The sequence below is a fragment of the Phyllostomus discolor genome, chromosome 9, assembly GCF_004126475.2.
Source record: "Phyllostomus discolor isolate MPI-MPIP mPhyDis1 chromosome 9, mPhyDis1.pri.v3, whole genome shotgun sequence".
Classification (NCBI taxonomy): domain Eukaryota; kingdom Metazoa; phylum Chordata; class Mammalia; order Chiroptera; family Phyllostomidae; genus Phyllostomus; species Phyllostomus discolor.
In genome coordinates this window covers 40,744,403-40,770,056 of record NC_040911.2, presented here as the reverse complement: position 1 = coordinate 40,770,056, position 25,654 = coordinate 40,744,403, and the positions used below count along the sequence as shown (strand labels likewise).

Sequence of the window (25,654 nt, the reverse complement as noted above, 5' to 3'; positions counted from 1 at the left end):
CTCATACTACACCCTCACTTGGCCTCTTCCCCTTGCAAATCACACTTCCAAACCCCCTACCAGGGGATACTTCCTAATAAATAAACCAATTTCTGAGAATCCTGTTCTCAGAGTCTGCTTCTGGGGAACCAACCTAAGAAGCTAGTGTTAACTGGCCCAAGTACTTGCTTTAAACCCATGGTTAGAAATCAAACATTTCAGTGAGAAATGTTTCCATCTTAACAAGGCTTGACACACAAGCTTTAGTATTCTCTGAGAATTTGAGAGTAGCAATAGGCATTTATCCTTCATTATAAATGATGGAGGACTATTACAGTTGAAGAGTGAAAATGCAGTGACACATTTTGGAACAAGATGCACCTTTTGGGAAGCCACCGCTTCTGAATTAGAGTCATCAGACTTTCCATTTTGCTTGTTCCTAAATGAAATATTTCTTAAACAAAATCCAGAATGTGCCAAAACAAGCAAGGCTTACTAAGATGCTCAAAATTACAAATTAACTGTAACCTTCTAAGTAAAATATAATTAAGAGTGAAATATTCATCATTTGAATATTTAAATTCTAAGAAAACCTTTATCCATAGAGTTTAATTGTTCGCAGTAGACACAACTTACAGACCACAACTATTTCAGATTGGCTCTCAATTAGATTAAAATGTACCTAAGCTTTTATATGAGAATAAAAAAATAAAGTGGCTCTAACTAGAAATGACTTTTGATATCAGCCTCCTTTACCATGACTTTTGCTGCATGGCCTTATATATTAAATTACTGACATTAAAGACATAGCATTCAGAATTTAGAGATCATCTAGACTGATTTTTTTTCTTTCTACTGTTCTGTATTTCCAGTTTTTTCACAATGAGTATATGCACATATATAACATGAATTGTATACTGACATATATGTATATATGCACTTTATGTTTGCATATAAATATATACATATGTAGCTGTAAATATACAAAGAAAGAGGTTACTTTTATCATTGAAGTTTCTAAAGTCACCATGTTCAAATGTATGGACACTGAAAAAAACTAAATTAGAATAATAAAACAGTTTTGATTATATATTATCAAAGTATTTTTAAGTAATAAGACATGGCTGATAATGGGAATATAAACTCATATACTACTTTGAAAGCAATTTAGCAAGAGCCTTTAAAAACATCGTAGCCTATGCCTATAAAACTGAAGTAAATAAAAAGCTTTGTATACAAACATGCACATTTTGATAATAGGCTTTCTACTTTTTATTAAAGTATAGCATACTTAAAGAAATGTGAACAGTTCAACAAATTGTCACAAACAGAACCTATCAATGGACCCATCACCCAAATAAAGAAGCAGACTATTACTGGTACCTCAGAATGTAATAGCTTTTTAAAGTAGAAACACATTGTTGGTCAAGATGGAAGAGTAGGAAATTGCAGTACTCACATCCTCCAACAACCACAACAAAATTTCAAATAAACTACAGAATAATCATTCAGAACCACAGGATATACAGAAGAAGACACATGGAGACTGATAGAAGGGGCAAAGAAGCAGAACTATCTGTCCCATTCCCATGTGTAGCAACGAAAAATTGAAGGTTCCCCTCTCAGAAGCAAGAGGTCTCAACCTCACACCAGGCCCCACAACTCAGGGTTCCAGTGCCAAAAAAAAAGACCCCATAACTTCTAGCTGTGAAAACCAGAAGAAATCATGGCTGAGTGAGATGGAGGACTTTTGGAATCACAGGCATTCCTCATAAAGGGTTTGCAAATGGACTTACTTGGACTCATTCATTCTAAGCTCCAGTGCTGGGGCAGCAGCTCAAAAAGCACCAGAAAAATAAGAAGAACTTAATTGTCTAGCTTCAGGGCAAGCACTTCAGGGGCAGCTTTCTCCCATACAGAACTGCTGGCAGAGGCCATTGTTCCTTTGCTGAACCCTAACCTCCACAGAGCCAGAGAGTTGGCACCATAGCTGTTTCCATAACCTGACTAACATGATACACCCTACCCTGGCAATTTCCTGATACATTGCTTCATCCAACTTTCAGACCCACTCAAACCAGTTCCAGTGGCTTTTCCATACAAAGGTCCTGTCTTGGCTCATGCTTTAGACTTCCCTAAAATCTCTCAAAGTTTCACAAGCTCAAGCAATCATCAGAACTACAGGACATACAGCAGAAGCCACATGGAGACAAGCACCTGGTCTTGGCATGCCCCATGACTCTCGTTAAATGGCCCCAGGCCTGGCACTAGCAGAAGTTAACCTTAGTTCAGAGTTTGGCCACTCCTGGGTACCTCAACCCAGCACAAGTGGAAGCTATATGTAGATCGCTTTACAGTTAATGCCAAGTACAATCAGGCAGGGCACAGGTAGAAAATTATCTTGATCTGGACCTCCCAGGAGGCCCCAAAGCCAGCACACCTGGTGTACAGCTTGAGACCATGCTAAAACACCACCCAACCACTTCCATAAGCAAGACACTCAAGGAGTGGGCTCATCTGGCCACAGAGCCCCATTGAAGCAAGTCCTGCTGTGTGCCATCAGCCACTCCACAGCATTTCCTCTGCTGTGGTCAAGGCCAGTCCTCACAGAAAATCAGCCTGGGAGTAAATCCTTCCCATTGACATGTCAATATCAATCAAAGCTCAAGGACAACAGGAGGGTATACATAGTGTACACACATGGTGAGGGGCTAGACCTGGATCACCTAGCTTGGGTGACCCAGGAAACTGCACCACAGGGCCCAATAGTACACCTACAATATAAGGCCACTTAGGCAGATATAGTAGATCTACTTAATACATAGAAACAAACACAGAAGCCTGCCAAAATGAGGAGAAAAAGAAACATGGCCCAAATAAAAGAATAAAACAATGCTCAAAAAAAGAACTAAACAAAATGGAGACAAGCAATCTACTAGATACAGAGTTAAAAACACTGGTTGTAAGGATGCTCAATGAAATTAGTGAAAATCTCAACAACATAAAAAGAACCAGTCAGCAATAAAGAATATACTAATTGAAATAAGAATAATTTACAGGGAATCAACAGTAAAATGGATGAAGCCAAGAATCAAATCAGCAATTTGGAATATAAGGAAGCAAAAACCACCCAATTAAAACTGGAAAACAAAATACGAATCTTAAAAAATGAGGATAGTATAAGAAGCCTCTGGGATAATTTCAAGTGAACCAACATTCACATCATGGAGGTGCTGGAAGGAAAAGAGAGAGGGCAAGAAATTGAAAACCTATTTGAAAAAGTAATTACAAGGGGGATCTAAGATGGCGTCGGAGTAGGAAGGAGCAGATTTGGCTTTCCTCTGCTCAGGGGAGAGAGTCCTGACCGATCTTTGGAGTGGAAAGGCAAGCAACCAACATATTTCAGCATTTTTGAGAACGGAGGACCAAGGATTGTGGCAGAACCGAAAGAACAAAGAACAGATCGCTGCATCAAGGTAGGCTCCAGGGACAGGCGTGTGGTCCCGGGGCTGCAGCCCCAGGCCCGGGGGCCGCGGCTGGGTTTGCCGTAGGGTTAGTGGGAGAGAGCCAGGTCGGCTGCTCCCTCCCCAGCCGAGCAAGGTCTGGGCGGCTCTGGGAGGAGTCCAGGTGCTGGCGGGCACACCGGGTGGCGAGCAGCTTTGGAGGCGGTGAACGCCAGAGCCGAGTCGCGCTGCGGAACGGGACTCCCAGGGTCACCGTTCTGGCTGGAGCTTTGGCGGTGAGAGAAACCGGGCCATTGGAGAGCGGCGGGCTCATTCGGGAGGAATTTCCCAAGAGGAAGGAGTGAATGGACACAGACACTGTTTGGGGAATTCTCCTGAAGTGATCAGTGGCTCTGGCCTGTTTGCTCCCCAGCTGTGAGCGCGCAGGCAGCAGACGGGCCGCGCCCACTCACCGGAGCGCGGGGAGCGAGGGTCGCGCGGGGAGCGAGGGTCGCGCCGGTCGCACCGGTCGCGCCGGGCGGAGGCCACGGAGCCAGTGCGAACCCCACGGGCCTAGGAAGAAAAGCCAAACAAGTCATCCTTCAGACTGCCTCAGCCAGCAAGAGCAGAAAAACCGGTTTGGCCACTTTGAAATCAAGAGACTTTTTAATTTGATTCTATTTTTTTAACAATTTTTAATTTTTTAAGTTTTATTGTTTTTATTCTCTTTTGATTTCTTTTTCCTCTCTTACCTGATTTCTTGTTTTATTCCTTCCTCCTTCCTGTCCTCCAATTTTATCTCTTCTTCCTGCCTACGTCTGCCTTTTCTATTTTTTTTCTTTTTTAAATTTTTTCCTAAATACCTACAAGTGAGACAAAATCCTGGAACGGTGAAAAGACCAAAGTTGAACCCAAAGAAGGGGCATCACAACAGCTGGGACAGTGAGATAAATGTCACTCTGCTATTACAGAGAACCTGCAAGTTATTGCAAATTTGTATTATTATTATTTTTCCAGTGTTCCTACATCTTTTTTTTTTTAACAATATTTTTATATCCCTCTTATTTTTGTATAGCCTGCTTTGCTAGGCTGGTTTTATTGTATGACCTGACAGCTTTCCCCTGATATCTCTTTCTATACCGTATTACTAATCTACTGTCCATTAACTCACCTGTGTCCTATAAGCATACTACTCAATGTTCGGTACTCCATATCCTTATTACCTAGATTTCATAGACTCTGCCATATGAATGTTGCCATAATATTATTGTAAATAACTGCTGTTCCATGCAAGTGTAATTACTTCACAACACCCCCCCCCCCCAGATCGTAGCCCATTTCAAAGTTTCCTGAACTCTATTACTGTAGTGGTTAACTCTATTCTCTCACACACTACACCTATTTACTACCCTTTACTCTCACCTTACCCCAGAATCTGACCGCCCACAACCTCTCTGCTTTATAGATCCAACTCACAATCCTTCCTCCCCCAACAAGAGTCTTATCTTCTTTCCATCCTTTCTAAAAATCAGCTAGCTGGGTGGAAGACCACGGTTAACACTATACATAGTGAAAGGATCTCCTATATCTTCCCTACTTGCTACTACTGTAAATAGCATAGAATTCTCGGTTGCTGTCTTAAACCATTTTGCCCTCCCCTCCATCTGATGACAAAAAAGAATAGGTGGAGGAGGTGAACACCAGGATACCCACTGGAAGAGGAAACCCAACAACTAAGGAACCACTAACAGATAACAGCAGAAGAAGGTGAAGGAGGGAGTAGTAACCACACAAACCTCAATCCAGGGCTTATCTGGAAATACAACTAAACAGTAGAGACAGTACCCAATACAAACAACTGAACAAGATTTCTTTAAACCTTGTACACACAGAAGAACCAGCCTCAACACAACCTGCCCTCACCAGCACAACAAAATATAGAAGGTGGTGGACAGAGTGACCCACATTTAACCAGCTGGCAGGAAGGAACGACCAAAGAAAGACTCAACAACAATCAGAACCCAAAGGCAAACACAAAGCCAACTTAAACAACAGCCCAAGACCAGCGAGCTTGGGGGGTCAAGGAAATAGTACCACTGAAACTCACTGCTACTCTACTAAAGAAGTTCACACCATAAACCGAGGGAGCCAGAACAGATCAATATAAGAAGCTGAGGTGAACAAGAAGAGTCTCACAAACAATGGGAAGACAAAGAAATACTCCCCAAATGAAAGGAAAGGAGGAAGCCTCAAAAAGAATGCTAAATGAAACAGAGGCAATTCAACTATCAGATATTGAATTCAAAGCAGTGATTGTCAGGAAGCTCAATGAGCTCACAATGAGCTACGAGAAACTACAGGGAAGCTACAATGAACTCAATGAAAACTACATCAGCATAAAAAAGGAAATAGAAACTCTCAACAAGGGCCAAGAGGAAATGAAGAATACAATCTCTGAAATGAAGAACACAGTAGAAGGAATGAAAAGCAGGATCGATGAAGCAGAAGATCGGATCAGCGAGCTAGAGGACAAAATAGAAGAAAACACCCAGAAAGAGCAAGAAAGGGAAAAGAGGCTCAGAAAGAATGAAGAGGGATTAAGAGAAATGCAAGACAATATGAAACGTAATAATATCCGTATAATAGGGATACCAGAAGGAGAAGAAGAAGAAGGGATAGAAAACCTAGTTGAACAAGTGATGATGGAAAACTTCCCTAATTTGATGAGACAAAAAGTCACACAAATACAGGAAACACAGAGAGTCCCAATCAAGAGGAACCCAAGGAGGCCCACCTCAAGACACATCATAATTAAAATGGCAAAATTTCAAGACAAAGAGAGAATCTTAAAGGCAGCAAGGGAGAAGAAGGAAGTAACATACAAGGGGGCCCCAATAAGGCTAACAGCTGACTTCTCAATGGAAACACTCCAAGCCAGAAGAGAATGGCAAGAAATAATCCAAGTAATGAGAACCAGAGGCCTGCAACCACGACTACTTTACCCAGCAAGGCTCTCAATTAAGATAGAAGGCCAAATAAGAAGCTTCTCAGACAAAAGAAGTCTAAAAGAATACACCTCCACTAAACCAACTCTGCAAGAGATGCTGAAGGGACTGCTTTAAGGAAAGAAAGGAAAAGAGAGAGTGAGAGAGGATCACACGTACATAAAAGGCAATGAATAAGTACCTATCAATAATAACCTTAAACGTAAATGGACTAAACGCTCCAATCAAAAGACATAGAATAGCTGATTGGATAAGAAAACATGACCCACACATATGCTATCTACAAGAGACCCACCTCAGGATAAAAGATCTGCACAGGTTGAAAGTGAAGGGCTGGAAACAAATTTTCCAAGCAAATGGACAGGAGAAAAAAGCCGGGGTAGCAATACTCATATCTGACAAAATAGACTTCCAAAGAAGATCCATAAAGAGAGACCCACAAGGTCATTTCATAATACTCAAGGGAAGAATTCACCAAGAAGACATAAACATAGTAAATATATATGCACCCAACATAGGAGCACCTAAATACATAAAGAAAATCTTAGAGGACTTCAAGAAAGATATGGACAGCAACACAATTATTGTGGGGGATTTTAACACCCCTCTATCAAAAATGGACAGATCTTCCAAACAAAACATCAACAAAGATATTGTGGCATTGAACAATACCCTAGACGAGCTGGGCTTTACTGATATTTACAGAACCCTCCATCCCAAAGAAGCTAAACACACATTTTTTTCAAATGTACATGGAACATTTTCAAAGATTGACCACATGATAGGACACAAAACAAGCCTCAACAATTTCAAAAAAATTGAAATCATACCAAGCAATTTCTCGGATCACAAGGGACTGAAACTAGAAACCAACCACAAGGAAAAAAACCCAAAACACTCAAATTCATGGAGATTAAACAGCATGCTATTAAACAATGAATGGGTCAAGAATGATATTAGGGAAGAAATCAAACGGTTTTTGGAAACAAATGAAAACGAACTCACAACAACCCAAAACTTATGGGACACAGCCAAGGCAGTCCTGAGAGGGAAGATCATAGCGATACAGGCCCACCTAAAAAAGTTAGAAACATTCCAAACAAACAACCTAACCCTACGTCTACAAGAACTCGAGGAACAACAACAAAGACAGCCCAGAGCAAGCAGAAGGAAGGAAATAACCAAGATCAGAGCAGAATTAAATGACACAGAGACTAAAAGCACAATTCTAAAGATCAATGAATCCAAGAGTTGGTTCTTTCAAAAGATAAACAAAATCGACAAGCCTTTAAGCAGACTCATCAAGAAAAAAAGAGAGAAAACCCAAATAAACACAATCAGAAATGAAAGAGGAGAGATTACAACAGATACCACAGAAATACAAAGGATTGTAACAAATTACTACAAAGAGCTGTATGCCAAGAAATTTGAAAACCTAGATGAAATGGACAAATTTCTAGAAAAATATAACCTTCCAAAACTCAATAAAATGGAAGCAGAAAGCCTCAACAAACCAATAACAGCAAAAGAAATCGAAGCAGTAATCCAAAAACTCCCAACACACAAAAGCCCTGGACCAGATGGTTTCACAGGAGAATTCTACAAAGCATTTAAGGAAGAACTAACACCTATCCTTCACAGACTATTTCAAAAAATCCAAAAAGATGGAAGACTACCAAACTCTTTTTATGAGGCCAACATCATCTTAATCCCAAAACCAGATAAAGACACAACAAAGAAAGAAAACTACAGGCCAATATCGCTGATGAACATTGACGCTAAAATCCTCAACAAGATACTGGCAAACCGCATCCAACAGTACATTAAGAAGATCATACACCATGACCAAGTTGGATTCATCCCAGGTATGCAAGGATGGTACAATATACGCAAATCAGTAAATGTAATACATCACATAAACAAAAGCAAAGACAAAAACCACATGATCATATCGATAGATGCAGAAAAAGCATTTGATAAGGTACAGCACCCATTTATGATAAAACACTCAGTAAAGTGGGAATAGAGGGAGCATTCCTCAACATAATAAAGGCCATATATGAGAAACCTACAGCCAACATTATACTCAATGGGCAAAAATTAAAATCTTTTCCACTAAGAACAGGAACAAGACAAGGATGTCCACTTTCACCACTTCTATTCAATATAGTACTGGAGGTTCTAGCCACAGCAATCAGACAAGAAAAAGAAATAAAAGGAATCCAAATCGGAAAGGAGGAAACAAAACTGTCACTGTTTGCAGATGACATGATAGTGTACATAGAAAATCCTATAGACTCCACCAAAAAACTGCTTGACCTAATAAATGAATTTGGTAAAACAGCGGGATACAAAGTCAATATCCAGAAATCAAAGGCATTTCTGTACACCAACAATGAAACAGCAGAAGCAGAAATCAAGAAAAAAATCCCATTTGAAATAGCAAAAAGGAAAATAAAATACCTAGGAATAAACCTAACCAAAGAGGTAAAAGACCTGTATTCAGAAAACTACATAACACTGAGGAGAGAAATCAAGGAGGACACAAACAAATGGAAACATATACCGTGTTCATGGATTGGAAGAATTAATATCATTAAAATGTCCATACTACCAAAAGCAATCTACACATTCAATGCAATACCGATTAAAGTACCAATGGCATATTTCACAGACATAGAACAAACACTTCAACAATTTATATGGAACCATAAACGACCCCGAATAGCTGCTGCAATTTTGAGAAAGAAGAGTAAAGTAGGAGGAATCACAATACCTGACATTAAACTATACTACAAGGCCACTGTAATCAAAACAGCCTGGTACTGGCATAAAAACAGGCACATGGACCAATGGAACAGAACAGAGAGCCCAGAAATAAACCCAAGCCTCTACGGTCAATTAATATTCGACAAAGGAAGCAGCAACATAAAATGGAATAAAAATAGCCTCTTCAACAAATGGTGTTAGGAGAACTGGACAGCTACGTGCAAAAAAATGAAACTCGAGCACCAACTTACACCTTATACAAAAATAGATTCAAGGTGGATAAAAGACTTAAATATAAAGCGTGACACCATTAAAGTCCTAGAAGAGAACGTAGGTAGGAAAATCTCAGATATTTCATGCAGAAACTTTTTTACTGACTTGTCTCCTAGAGCAAGGGACATAAAGGAAAGAATAAACAAATGGGACCTCATCAAAATTAAAAGCTTTTGCACAGCTAAGGAAAACAGTATCAAAATAAAAAGAGAACCAACTGTATGGGAAAACATATTTGCTAATGATACCTCAGACAAGGGTTTAATCTCCAAAATATATAAAGAACTTACGTGACTCCACTCTAAGAAGACAAGTAACCCAATTAAAAAATGGGCAAAGGACTTGAACAGACAATTCTCCAAGGAGGACATACAGAAAATCCAAAGACACATGAAGCGATGTTCAATATCGCTAGCCATCAGAGAGATGCAGATTAAAACCACAATGAGATACCACTTCACACCAGTCAGAATGGCCATCATAAACAAAGCAACAAACAACAAGTGTTGGAGAGGTTGTGGAGAAACGGGGTCCCTAGTGCACTGTTGGTGGGACTGCAGACTGGTACAACCATTATGGAAAGCAGTTTGGAACTTCCTCAGAAAACTAAAAATGGATCTGCCTTTTGACCCAGCAATTCCATTGCTGGGACTCTATCCTAAGAATACTAAAACACCAATCCAAAAGAACCTTTGCACCCCGATGTTCATAGCAGCACAATTTACAATAGCTAGGTGCTGGAAGCAACCTAGATGCCCATCAGTAAATGAATGGATCAAAAAACTATGGTACATTTACACAATGGAATTCTATACAGCAGAAAGAAAGAAGGAGCTCATACCCTTTGCAACAGCATGGATGGAGCTGGAAAGCATTATGCTAAGTGAAACAAGCCAGGCAGTGAAAGACAAATACCACATGATATCACCTTTAACAGGAATCTAAACAACAAAACAAAACAAAACAAAAAACTAGCAAAATATAACCAAAGACACTGAAATAGGGGATAGTCTGACAGTGGCCAGAGGGGAGAGAAGAGGGAATTTCAGGGGGGAATGGGTAGGGATTACAGGAACAAATTTGGAGGACACATGGACAAAAACTAAGGGTGGGGGGTAATGGGGGGAAGGGGGGAGGGTTGGGTGGAGGGGCTGGAACGGGAGTAGGGAGGAGAAAACTGTACTTGAACAATGATTGAAATAAAAAAAAAAGAAACAATATATATATATATACATACACACACACACACACACAAAAAGAAAAAGTAATTACAGCAAACATCCCTAAATTAGTTAAGGAAATACTCACACAAGTCCCGGAAGCAGAGAGAGTGCCAGTGACATGAACCCAAAAACGCACACACCAAGAAACACCATAATTAAAATGCCAAAGTTTAAAGACAAAGAGAGAATCTTAAAAGAAGCAAGAGAAAAGTAGTTAGTTACACACAAGAGAGCTCCCATAAGACTGTGGGCTGATTACTCAAAAGAAACATTAGAAGCCAGAGGGGATTGGTAGGAAATATTCAAAGATATGACAAGTATAGAACTACAACCAAGATTGCTCTTCCCAGCAAAGTTATCATTTAGAATCAGAGGACAAATAAAGAACTTCCCAGAGGACCTAAAATTCATCACTAAACCAGTATAATAAGAAATATTAAAGCATCTTCTTGAAGAAAAAGGAGAAAAAATACCAAAACTATGAACAATAAAATGACAATAAATACATATCTATAAATAATTGAATCTAAAAATGAAAACAAATGAACAAGCAGAATAGAAACAAAATCATAAAAAGAATGTTTTGACAGTTTCCAGATGGGCATAGGATTGAGAAGATGGGCAAAAAAAAGGTGAAGGGATGTGAAGTACAGCATAGGAAATATAGTCAATAACAGTTGTAACTATGTCTGGTATCAGATGGGTGCAATATTTATTGGGGTGATCAGTTATTAAGTTATGTAATGTCAAATCACTGAAGTGTACACCTGAAACTAATATAATAATGTATGTCAACTGTAAAATTGATGTAAAAAAGATAAAATAAATACATAGAAGCTAAAAATTGCTCAATAAACTTAGGGGAGGAGTAGAGGAACTTAGAATTTTAAAAAGAGATAGGAAACATAAATATGGAAACAGAAAAAAAAAGACTAATCAGAAACAAAGAACACAATAACTGAGATGCAGAATATATTATGAGAAATCAATAGTGCAGTAGATAAATCAGAGGATCAAATCCATTATTTGAAAAATAAGAAAGCAGAAAACCCCCGATCAGAGCAGCAAAAACTAAAAAGAATCCAAAAAAATAAGGATACTTTAAGGAGCCTCTGGAACAACTTCAAGTTTACCAACATTTGCATCATGAGGGTGCTGGATGAAGAGAAAACAAAGTATTGAAAATCTATTTTAAAAAATAATAGAAAACTCTTCCAGCCAAGATGGAGGCATAAGTAGACACATTGTGCCTCCTCACACAACCAAAAGAAAGACAACAACAAATTTTAAAACAAAAAACAACCAGAACTGACAGAAAATCTACATGTATAGAAATCTAACAACCAAGAAGTCAAAGAAGAAACATTCATCCAGACGTGTAAGATGGGTGGAGGCAGGCAGCTATGCAGAGAGGACTCGAGGCAAGGCAGTGGCTGGAGGACAGGGTGCCCAAGCCTGCAGCTGGCAGAGTGGAGAAACAACTGGGGAGCGACATAAACCACACAACCCAGGGTTCCAACGCAGGGAAATAAAGCCTCAAAGCCTCTGACTGAAAACACCTGTGGGGGTTGCAGCAGGGAGAGAAACTCTCAGCCTCACAGGAGAGTTTGTTGGAGAGACCCACAGGTTCCTAGAACATGCACAAACCCACCCAAGCAGGAATCAGCACTTGAAAGGCCCAATTTGATTGCGGGTAGCCAGGGAAGTGACTAAAACCCAGCAGGGAGTGGAGCAGGCAGCATTGTTCCCTCTCTGACCTCCCCCCCACCATTGCAGTGCAGTGATGTGGGATGCCCTGCCCTAGTGAACACCTAAGGCTCCACCCTTTACTACATAACAGGCATGCCGAGAAAAAAAAAAAGGTCCAAATGAAAGAACAGATGAAAGCTCCAGAAAAACTATAACTAAGTGATGAAGAGATAGCCAACCTATCAGATGCACAGTTCAAACCACTGGTAATCAGGATGCCCACAGAATTGGCTGAGTATGGTCTCAAATTAGAGGAAAAAAATGAAGGCTATGAAAAGTGAAATAAAGGAAAATGTAAAGGGAACCAACAGTGATGGGAAGGAAACTGGGACTCAAATCAATGGAGTGGACCAGAAGGAAGAAAGAAACGTTCAACCAGAACAGAATGAAGAAGCAAGAATCCAAACAAATGAGGAGAAGCTTAGGAACCTCCAGGACATCTTAAAATGTTCCAATACTCGAATTATAGGGATACCAGAAGAAGAAGGGGAAGAGCAACAAGTGGAAAACTTATTTGAACAAATAATAAAGGAGAACTTCCCCAATCTGGCAAAGGAAATAGACTTCCAGGAAGTCCAGGAAGCTCAGAGTCCCAAAGAAGTTGGACCCAAGGAGGAACACACCAAGACACATCATAATTACATTTCCCAAGATTAAAATGAAAGAGAGAATCCTAGAAGCAGCAAGAGATAAGGAGACAGTAACCTACAAAGGAGTTCCCATCAGACTGTCAGCTGATTTTTCAAAAGAGACCTTACAGGCAAGAAGGGGCTGGAAAGAAGTATTCTAAGTCATGAAAGGCAAGAACCTACCTCCAAGATTACTCCATCCAGCAAAGCTTTTATTTAGAATGGAAGAACAGAGAAAGTGCTTCTCAGATAAGGTCAAGTTAAAGGAGTTCATCATCACCAACCCTTATTATAGGAAATGTTAAAGGGACTTATCTAAGAAAAAGAAGATAAAAAACATGTACAGTAAAACTCACAATTATTAACATCCACACCCAAAACAAAAACAAGAACAAACTAAGCAAACAACTAAAACAGGAACAGAACCACAGAAATGAAGATCGCATGGAGGGTTAGCAACAGGGAAGTGGGAGGAGGAGAGAGGGAGAAAAGGCACTGAGTGTAAGTAGCATAGATGGTAGGTAGAAAATAGATGGGGGAGGGTAAGAATAGTATGGGAAATGTAGAATCTAAAGAACTTATAAGTATGACACATGGACATAAACTAAAGAGGGGAATGTGGGCTGGAGGCGGTGTACAGTGTGGTGGGGAGTGAAGAGGGAAAATGGGACAGCTGTAATAGCATAATCAATAAAAATACAGGTTTTTTTTTAAAAAAAAAGAAGATTCTTTTACAAATAAGACATCTTGATTAACCTAAACAAAATTGACTTGGTTTCTACAGCACCACTGGTGTTCCCATAAAAGGTGGGGCAAGGGCGCTCCTGGTTCAATCCCATGACTCTATTGGATCTTTACAGTAATTACTGTGGTGTATCTTGAAACTGACGGAAACAATATAAGGTAAATGAAAAGAGAATTATTAAGGTTTGTTGCAGTGTTAATTAGTAATGATTATGAACACTGTAGCCACTTTAGGGGGAAAAAATGGTTGGCTTTATTTAAAAGCGCTTCATTGCTTAATTCAACCAGTCTTACAAGTCATCTTAGGTAAACCCACTATGTCCATTATTCCCATAAAGCTGCTCAGAAAAGTCAAGTAGTTGGTGTTAATACAAGTTCATAATTTCCAGTCTAACCTTATGCATTACCTATTGTTATTTTTCTCATTTCTACTCAAATTACCATCAAAAATCTTACCATTCCACAAACTTCCCAGGCCTTCAGCCATGCCCACCTTAACGTTAAAGCATACCACCACATTCTGTTTGCATCATGTCTCCTAGTACATTAGGCTTCTCTTTCCCAGTATGAATTTGAATGTGTACAAAAGAAGAATTGGCCCCAATTTTCAATTCTGGATTTGCTGACTTAGTAGGTAGTTTAATTCCCAAATAAAATTGCTAGTGTCCTTGAATCATTTTTATCTTATTTTCTACAGAGGTCTTAAAAGGCTCAGTTAAAGGATTTCCAGAAAATGTGTAGCAGACTCATAACATATAAATTCCTTTCCACTCAAAAATCTTAAGCCATCTATTTTATGTATAGAGGTTGTTAAACTAAAAGAAGGAAGGAAGGAAGGAAGGAAGGAAGGAAGGAAGGAAGGAAGGAAGGAAGGAAGGAAGGAAGGAAGGAAGGAAGGGAGGGAAAAAAAGAGAAAAAAGAAGAAAAAATAAAGGAAAAGGAGGAAGTTCACCATGCTGACAAAAATGGAGTCCACCATTTTAAATCATTCAGTGAACATTAACATCAAACCATATCATAGTCAAAGACTTTAAGGAGAAAACCAAGCTTAACCAATTGACATAACCAGCTTTTACCACCTTGTTTATGAATAAGCATAGCTAAAATAAGCATGACTCTGAGCTACAGATCAAGAACAAATAGAACGATTTGAGAGGAAAGAGCAAAGAAGCTTCCAAATAAATGGAAAATGTATCAACATCATTCCAGCAAACAAACCAAATACTCACAGTAGGGCTCATAAAGCTAGGATGAGTAGATCTTTCTTGCTTACTGGTCCAGGCTCCAGGGGAAAACAAGAGAACTGGGTAATTATACTAGTACAGAGTGTACAGGTTTCAGGGGAACCACCCAAGGGAGAAGGCGGGCTCTGGACAAAAGAGATCTCCCCAAGCCTTCCATACACAGGACAAAGGTCAAACTGAAGTTATTGCAGTTGGGGTCTTCTCAGACTGGTAAAGAGAAAACTAGTCTGTACCTCTTTCTTAATCTGCATAGATATATTCTTTCTTTCAACAAATAGTTATTGAGCCCCTACTAAGTGCCAGGCACTGTGCTATCCCAAGGGTGTCAATGACAAGCATTAACACAGCCTCTGCCCTAAAGAGGCCATCACCTAAACTGTGATAGAGTGGTACATTTACCAGTGGGCTGAGGAAGCTGAAGTTTCAGACTGCGTTCCAAAGTCTGCCCCCTAATGTTTTTTGTATTCTTCCCTTTAAATGGGTCCCCCTAAAGAGGTACAAGCTCTGAGTTCCACAAAACCTGGCCCCACCTTTGTTGATGAGTTCTGTGAAGACCAGATTTCTATGGTGGTACCTCTCACACTTCATTACACACACATTTATTTTCACATCTGTCTTTCCCTAAAACCCTGAGACCCTTCACATTACAGGCATTTCTAATTTGCCTTTGTGTCTCTAATATTCTCAGCAAATGTGTTAAGTGAGTAAGTAAATGGACTTTAGTTAACTTTTAGTTATTGGTATCCTAAACAATCAATGGCTTTTATGCTTTAGAATATTATTTGTTCCTATTTTCGCTTTCCCCTTGTAAATGTCATTTTGAAATTTGCAGTCCAACCAGCATGGAACAAGTGGGGAATTATCCAGACCAGGAGAAAGAAGAGACTTTTCATGGCCAGGTAAGATAATGGTAGCAGCAGTCCCAGTTAGAAAACCAATGAAGTTTGGAATTACTGAGTCAATTAGGAAAGTGAAAATCCTGGAACAAATGGTCTCCTCAGACCAATGATTCTCAAATTTTATCATGCTCACCTAACAGATTGTGAAAACCCAGATGGTGGGTCTTCCTATCCAGAAGCTGTGATTCAGTAGGTCCTAGGTGGGAACCAGGAATTTGCATTTCTAACAAGTTGCAGATGATACAAATAGTGCTGGTCCAGGGACAACAATTAGCACTAGATGGTTGATACCCAGTCTTGGCTTACCTTGTAATCACCTGGAGAGCTTTAAAAATGCTGACGTCTGGGTTCTCCCCAACACTGGTATTTTGATCGATGGGCCTAGATCACAGTGTAGGCATTATGATTTATGAAAACTCAGTCAAGATTGCAACTCAATTGCCCTACACCATGGTGCATGAGGCATGTGTAAAGGCATGCAGGCGTCCCAGCTCTTTAACTTCTCAGTCCCTCCTACCAGTTCTTCACAGTAATGTTTTTAACTACATTTCTCCAGTTTTGTCTCTCTCCATGCATCACAGTTACTTGTTTGCATTTCCATCTTCCTCCCATAATAATGGAGCTCTTTGAAGATCATTTATCTCCCTTACCACCCTAGTACTTAGCTGTTATTAAATGAAAGGTTTTTGAATGAATGTTGAACAATGTATTATTCAGATCATTGACTCCTCCCTCTCAGGCAAAAGGACTTCTTACTCCTCCTGATTGTCTCTCCATTTCCACCTAATTGCTGAAGGCCTTTACCTTTACTATAATTTAAAGGTAAAAATCAACTTGGTAAAATCTCATATCATAAATTGCAAAACAACCAAACTATGACCAAACTATTTGAATGGCTTCCCAAAAGAGAACCTAAAACAGAGAGCTATATTAAGTGAATTGATTAAGTAAGAAAAAATGAGAATTTTGCTATTATATTACAAGCTCCTGGTTTTATCTAAATGAATGATGAATGATTTTTAAAAAACCTGTAGAAGAGCAAAATGACTTCATGGTAAAACCCTAAGCCCCAGAAGATCCTAGCATCCTTTCTATTCTAAACTTAGCTCAGCCACTGGCCCACCATGTGAATGAGTCACTGCTCTTCCTTGACTTAAATCATCCCTCTTATAAAACTTGTTAAAGAAAGACGTCACTGAAAATTAGATGTTGTAGCTAAGTTTAGCCATCCTTAGGACATAAATATTGTAACTTATGTGTTCAATCATTTTTGTTTCATGACTTATATTTGGGCAGGTGCTTGAATGTGTGCTTTTATATATACTGTAGCTAAAGATATATACATTCAGCATATATATGTATGTGTGTATATATGTATATACATATACATATGGTAATATCCACAGAAAGCACTTTGTACAGAAACATCCTTGAGCTATTTTAAGAGGCAGCATTATTTTACTGACAAATGTTCAGAATTTAGCTCTTCTACTTGCCCCAGCCTAATCTCTACGAATTGACTGTTCTCCTCAGAGAGGCTGCCTATGCGTATATAAGTGTGCATGCTGCAGGATAGACAAAAAGACCTGCCCTCCTCCATCCCTATCTTCTCCTCAGACAGTGACATTCACACTAAGCCACACAGGCAGATGCCACATGGGCTTCCATTTATCACCAGCACTACCTTTATTTATAAGGGCCTTCTTAAGGAGATCGTGCATTTTACCTGGATCAGGACTCTGTGTTATCTGCAAAGTTTGTCAATTTAAAATCTGCATGACAAGAAATCAGTTTATCTGATCAACCCACTACCACCCAATTATTGTCACTTCTTTGGGATTAAGATCCTGAGAGAATGAGCAAAAGGAAGGTTACATATAGAGAGACTTGAGAAGCCCTGAATCTTGCTTGGGAAGAGGAAATTAGAAACATGGACAGTCCAGCAGCCCCATAAGGGTCTAGGTACAAAGGAGCAAGTAGCAGAAGAGAGTACCAGGGACACTGGAAAAAATAAGGTAATTATGAGCAAAAGACTAACTCTGGCCAGTGACCAAGACTGACTTCTGCATGGAAATTTACAGTTTACAGAGAACTTTGTCAACTCATTTGAATCTCATAAAATCCCAGTGAATTAGGTAATATTTTCATCCTCATTTTATAAAGGAACAATGTGAGATTCAGAAAAACTGAGTGTTTCACCCAAGGTCACTCAGCTAGTAAATACAGAACTGGGCTGCAAACCATAACAATCAAAATCCAGCAAATCTTCTCATTATACCTTGCTGCCTAAAGTATCAGGCCAAGCAGTGGCTATGCCAAATTATCCTGTCCCTTCCAATACACCCAGATGTGGTTATACTCCACTACTGGGTTTCCATTTACTGTGGCCAGAACTGACCCATGCTCCCAACAATACTCAACAGGCTGCTCATATCAGGGAAACTAGTACATACACCCTAAAACATGGGGAAAACAACTAAAGAGGAAACTTAAGAGGGAGGTAAATATTAAGATACATAAGGAAGATATCCTGACCCCCCTCACCCAGGAGAGTATGTTGCTGACATCACCTTGTGGGTGAAAGGAAGATCTGAGACAACAGAATGAAGGTTTTGGGAGAGGCCTCAAGGGTGTAGACCCATACCTCAACTACCAAACCCATTTGGTCTTCAAGTCTGTCCATTAATAGTGAAAAAGAAACATTTTTCATTTCCTTCAGAGACCCATTCCCATGTCCAGTCATCTTTCCTATGAAAAAGGTTCACTTTTGTATCTAATTTAAATGTTTTCCATTCATTAGTTTTCTTAGGTCTGTTTAAGAAGAGATAATCAGTGCCACTTAAATAATATAAATATTTTAAAGCCTTCTAAGCATGCCTTCAGTATTTCTACCATAGTAAAACAGCCACATCTCCTTTGAGGTCACCTCATAAGTCCTATTTTTCATGCCTTTAATCAATTCCATTGCTCATCTGTGGTCTCTTTCCAATTTTACCACATGCTCCTTAAGATGTGAAGACCAAAACACAGTACCCTGGAGGCAATACTCTAAGGAACAGACCAATAAAAGGCTTGATACCTAGCTCCCAAAAAAAGATCACACAATAAAACTCAGGTCCATCCATGTTCATGCCAAATATCACTAATAAATCACAGCACCACCTTGCTGATTCATTGGACATGTGCTCCTTTCACTGCCACTCTCCTGGTGCCCTGCCCTCCCTCCTCAGCTGTATCCCTGTGGTCCATGTTGAATGCTCCTGCATATAACCCCATCCTGACCCTTCATGAGCAGCATCTCCAAAGAGGAAAGATCCACAGCAGCTCACACATTTAAAGTTTGACAAGAGGAGCCAGTTCTCATTATCACAGATTACCGGATAGTCACAAAATTTTAGAACAAAAGGAAAGTTTAATCTAGCACCACAATGGGAAAAAAAGGAATTCACAATATGTATAGGTGCTCAATGAAGCCTCTATAGGTACAAATAGCCTAAGAATATTTCTGGGTGATTTATACACTTATGTTTGTCTATATCAAGAGAATCATTATCCTTCCTTATTCACCAGTTCACATGTTTGATTAGTGAAACAAGCGAAACTGAGAAAACTGGAAATAGCTAGAGCTTGTTAGAAAACGTATTTTGGCAGGGCCAGCAATCACTTAACTGTTTTCTCTCATTTTCCCTTTCCACCTGCATATTAAACCAAGCTATTTGCTCCTCACAAAGGGAAACTGCTGCAACCTGAACTTTCCCATTCTTCTCCCTGAAGCAAAACAAGATTGTATAAGTAAAAGCCCCAGAAATGTTCTATTCAAAAATGGAAACTAAACTCCCAACAACTAAGACTTAGGCAAACAAGATAACAGCTTCCAGAATCAGCAGGGCCTGCTGATGTTGCTAACAGCATCACTAGCACATGTAACTCAATCATTAACTCTTAATAGAGATGTCCTCACAGCTGACTGCCTCAAGCCTCTGTGCCTGAAGGAGCAGAAGCCCCACTGGCAAATATTTACTCAGTCTCAGAGCAACCTTTCCAGAGTGGTATTTTTCTTTACTCTGCTGATATAATGCAGCCCTATGGAGACAGTGAAGTAGCAAGCAGTATGTACCACTAACCCTCCCATAGCATTCAACATGAAGCCTGAGCCACCTCACATTCTCCCAGAATTAGTTTAGTTCTCTGGAATATTAGCTTGTTGCCTTCATTGCCAGCTGGGTAACCTAAGGTGGTCATTTCAATAGAGAAAAGCCTATAAAATCATTTAAATTATTCTATTATATTCATTTAACAATTGAACCATGTCAATTTCCAAAAGAATATAGTTATTTATTAGTGATATTTAAACTAAAACACAACGAAGAGGCCCTAGCTGGTGTGGCTCAGTGGATTGAGTGCTGGCCTGTGAACCTAAGGATCGCCAGTTCGATTCCCAGTCAGGGCACATGCCTGGGTTGTGGGCCAGGTCACCAATTGGAGGCTCACAAGAGGCAACCACACGTTGATGTTTCTCTCCCTCTTTCTCCCTCGCTTCCCTTCTCTCTAAAAATGAATAAATAAAATCTTAAAAAAATAACAGAATGAAGAGATATTTGTGCTCCCATGTTCAATGCAGCATTTTTCAAAATAGCCAAGAGGTAGAAACAACCTAAAGGTACACTGACAGATAAACACATAAAGAAACTGTGTTATATACATGTAATGGACTGTCATTCAGTCATAAAAAAGGAAATCCTGTCATATGCTACAATGTTGATGAACCTGGAGGACACTGTACTAAGTTAATAATAGTCACAAAAGGACAAATATACTGTATGATTCCACTTATATGGGGTATCTGAAGTAGTCAAATTCATGAAAGCAGAGAGCAGAATGGTGGTTGCCAGGGGCTGGTAGAAGAAGGGCAAATGAAGAATCTCTATTCAGTGAGAATAAAGTCTCAGTCATATAACATGAAAAAGTTCTAGATATCTGCTATACAACCTTGTGTTTATAGTAACCTATCCTCTACTGTACACTTCAAAATCTGAGGGTAGCCCTGGCTGGTGTAGCTCAGTGAATTGAGTGCCAGCCGGTAAACCAAAAGGTTGCCAGTTCAATTCCCACTCAGGGCACATGCCTGGGTTGCAGGCCTAGTCCCCAGTAGGGGAGCACTGAAGAAGCCACCACACATTGATGTTTCTCTCCCTCTCTTTCTCCCTTCCCTCCCTTCTCTCTAAAAATAAATAAATAATTTTTTCAAAAAATTTGAGTGTAGGTCTTATATGATATCTTTTTCAACACAATAAAAAAATCTATTCTCCTATACTTGACTGTAAATGGCAAGCTGAATTGACAATAAAATTATGTTCATGTCAAAACTCATACAGTAAGAATAGAGCATTGAAGAATAAATAAAGATAGTGTCTAGGATAGGCTCTGGTCAACCCTGCTATATTCAGCATTCTTACATCTAGAATTAGGGCCAGCTTCATAACCATACAAGCTGTATAGTCACATTGAGCCCCAAACTCAAAAAAGGCCTGCATTTAATTTAATACTTTGTTGTTGTTGTCTAGAAATTCTTAATAATTTTTAATGGTCTTGCATTTTAATTTTGCATTGGGCTGCACAAATTATGTATCTAATTCTGTTTGTGTCTGTTCACATACTGGTCATCCTTACATAGTTCATTCTATGTGACTATAAATTGGTGGTGTCCAATCATTATTATATAATCTGTGCACAATGAGGCAAAGGTTATAAAATAAGAAAATAAATCAGCACACTGGACACAGACAGCCTGCTAAAGACAGTTATTTTAACTACATAAAGCAGTTAAATGGGGGGTTGGAACATTTTATATAAAAGAGATTTGGAAATCTCTTACTTTGGACTACCTCTCTCTACCTGATTGGACCTACCCCTGGGCAGAGAGATTAGCTTTGCTACTCTCCCAAGTATATCTTTGCCCAGGAACTGGTGAGACCTGGGAAGTCATGCTCATCAAACCTCCTTAAGCTTGATATCTTCTGATATCCTTTGCTGAAAAAAAGAAAGATCATTTGTGCTTATGACAATAAAGAAAATTTCCACAATATGTAGGTGTCCAAGTGTTCATTTTCACCAATCCTCCAGCTGGATTCTCTAAAGTATTTCTTTGGGGTCATCTAAAGGAACAAAAAAATAGCCCTGGCTAGTGTGGCTCAGTGGATTGAGTGCCAGCCTGTGAAACAAAGGGTCACTGGTTCAATTCCCAGTCAGGGCACATGCCTGGGTTGCAGGCCAGGTCCCCAGTAGGGGGAATGTGAGAGGCAACCACACACTGATGCTTCTCTCCCTCCCTTCCTCCCTCCCATTCCCTCTCTCTAAAAAAATAAATAAATAAAGGCTTTCAAAAAAATAAGGAACCCTGGCTGGCGTAGCTCAGTGGATGGAGCGCGGGCTGGGAACCAAAGTGTCCCAGGTTCGATTCCCAGCCAGGGTACATTCCTGGGTTGCAGGCCATAACCTCCAGCAACCGCACATTGATCTCTCTCTCTCTCTCTCTCTCCCTCCCTTCCCTCTCTAAAAATAAATAAATAAAATATTAAAAAAAAAAAAAATAAGGAACTAAAAAAGAAAAAGGGTACTTGCAGAGACTTGATTGTCCTTGCAGCAATCAAGTGATTAAGTTGCCTATAGTTTTTAGATAACAGGAATGAAAAAAATGAAACTAAGCCTAAAGTCTAAATTATTTTAGTCTACACAGGGATAATGTGTTAAAAATAACTAAAAATTAGTTATTTTAAAATCTAATCAGACAAACCCTTACTCCATAAATTTGTTGACATTTTTCCCTCCTCTGGGAGGATACTTTTCATAGTACTGTCAGGAATATAACTAATAATTAAAATACACTAATTGTTAACTTTAAACTGATAAAAAAAAAATAAACAAACAGGAGTTTCCTCTTACTACATCTCTAATAAATATACCAGTAAGAACAGAGGATCCTCTCTCCATTACCGATGATAATAGAGGAAAGCATGAACTGATTTTATTTATGGGAAATCTAGAGGCCTTGCTTTGGTAGTTTCAATATCCTTTTTCACCAGCCTCTCCACAAGAATGCCTAGCAATCAACAAATTAAACTAGCTCATATTTTTGTTTCTTCTTTCTACTCTCTAATTGAAGCACAATAAATAATCAGAAGACAGAGTCGGCAAATGGGATCATCAGCTCCTTACATAATTATGAAAGTTATGTGAGCAAGATGCGCCCCCCTGCAAAATCGCAATCCCAAGATAGCTTCCATCTAATTAATGCTAAGAGCATCATTTATTTCCCCAGTTCACTGAAGTACTGAGCATATGGTTTCCACAGGCAAGAGTATATAACAGTGAAGAAGTCAGACTTCCTTTCTCTGATCATCCCTATTTACACTCGAAATAGCCAGGAGAGATATTAGCTGAGGCTCATCTAAGAATATCTGCATCTACAAGTGGCATGGAAAGTTCCCAACCATTCAAGAGTTACATGTCAATTGTTCAAATAACTTTTTTTATCCATTCCTCATCAAAGTTTAAATTTTAAAAACACACATTGGAGATCCAATAGGGCGGAGGAGTAGGTAGAAGCTACACTAATCTCCTCCCAGGAACAAACTGGAATTACAACTAAATTATAGAAAAACCATCCTGAATAACCACTGAACACGAGCTGAAGAGAGGCCTTATAACCAAAGATTTATGGGAGAAATCACATCACCACAACAAGCCTGGTAGGTAGAGAGGAGGTGCAAAAGGGCTGGCTGGGCTCCCACAGGTGGCAGCTAAAGTTCCAGAGGGATATTTCAGTGGTCAGGGAGGTTCCCTCTGAGAAGTGTGGGGTCTAAACCCCAAGCTGGGCTCTCAGCCTAGGGCACCAGAACTGAAAAAAAAGAACACAAATAACATCCATGAGTGAAAAGCACAGGGTTTCTATCTACCAGGGATAGGCAGCTCAAAATGCAGAAAGCCTCTTAAAGAGCAAACACAGAACATTTTGTTTGCAGCCACTCACCCTGGACTTCAGCAAAGGGAGGGCAGAGCGGACTAGAGCCACTAGAGGAGACTTAGGGCTTGGTGGCTCTGGCGAGAGACCTGAAGGGCCAGCTGCCAGGATACCTGTGCTCAGTCATTCCTCATATTGCAGAAGCCATCTAAGACAAAGCATCCCTCTCCAAGCAGCATCCACCTGGGGGGAAATAATAGCCCCACCCACAGGAATTCCTTTTACCCCTATTGTGGAGCTTAAGCCAGGCTGCAGAGGAGTATAGCTGGAAGCAATTCAGCATTTAAGCTTAAAAAAAAAGACTGCCGGTGAATGTGGATCTCTGGGAGCTCTGAGACTTTAGCTGACTTGCCCTAAGGCCCAGTGCAGGTAAATGACAGCCTTGCTGTGCAGCCTGGTGCTTTCTGCACACACCCAGGTCCAGCAGAGGGAGCCACAAGTTGTGGATTGCTGATAGCTCCTAACAGGTTCCCCAGGGCGAGTCACAGGCAGTGTATAACATAGGTTTCAACCAGTCTTTGCAGATCTACCTAATACACAGAAACAAACACAAAGAGGCAGCCAAAATGGGAAGACAAAGAAACAGGCCCCAGATGAAAGAACAAGAGAATTCTCCAGAACTAAATAAAATGGAGGCAAGCAATTTACCAAAAATAGAGTTAATGACTAAAAGGATACTCAACAGCATGAAAAAAGACAACAATTTAAAAAGGACCAGTTGGAAATAAAGAATGTAACATCTGAAATAAATAATATACTGGAAAAAATAAATAGCAGGCTAGATGATGCAGAGAATCTAATCAGTGGTTTGGAAGACAAGGTAGAAAAAAAAAACAAGCAAAGCATTAAAAAGGAAAAAAGAATTTTAAAAAGTGAGGAGAGTTTAAGAAACCTTTCAGACAACGTGAAGCTTAACAACATCCACATCATGAGATACTAGAAGGAGGAGTGAACAAGGGATCAAGAACCTATTTGAAGAAATAGACTGACAGACTGGTGCAGCCACTGTGGAACACAGTATGGAATTTCCTCAGAAAACTAAAAATGAATCTGCCTTTTGACCCAGCAATTCCACTGCTGAAATTATACCCTAAGAACCCCAAAACACCAATCCAAAAGAACCTATGCACCCCAATGTTCATTGCAGCACAATTCACCATAGCCAAGGTTGGAAACAGCCTAAAGGCCCCATCAGTAAATGAGCGGATCAAAAAACAGTGGTACATTTACACAATAGAATACTATGCAGCAGAAAGAAAGAAGGAGCTCCTACCTTTTGTGACAGCATGGATGGAACTGGAAAGCATTATGCTAAATGAAATAAGCCAGATAGTGAGGGACAAATACCATATGATCTCACCTTTAACTGGAACATAATCAACAAAAGACAAGAGCAAACAAAATATAACCAGAGACATTGAAATTAAGAACAATCTAACAATAGCCAGAGGGGAGGGGGAGGGTACAGTGTGGGGAAGTGTTTTCAGGAACTACTATAAAGGACACATGGACAAAACCAAGGGGGAGAGTGGAAGCAAGGGAGGGAGGTGGTTTTGGCTGGGGTGTGGGGAAGCAGTGGGGAATAATGCAGACAACTGTAATTGAACAACAATAAAATAAATGAATAAATAAATAAATAAATAAATAAAGATCATTCTAGACAAGAAAAAGCTAAAG

The 25,654-nt window shown here is 39.6% G+C and overlaps 1 long non-coding RNA gene across 1 annotated transcript; it reads right to left on the bottom strand.

Annotated features, from left to right (window-relative positions):
* Positions 1–407: 407 nt before the first annotated feature.
* Positions 408–14,184, bottom strand: LOC118496890. Its single transcript, XR_004899452.1, has 3 exons — positions 14,100–14,184; positions 3,697–3,700; positions 408–418 (listed from the first exon to the last, which is right to left on the bottom strand). It is a non-coding gene; the product is annotated as an uncharacterized LOC118496890 (long non-coding RNA).
* Between the last annotated feature and the right edge of the window lie 11,470 nt (positions 14,185–25,654).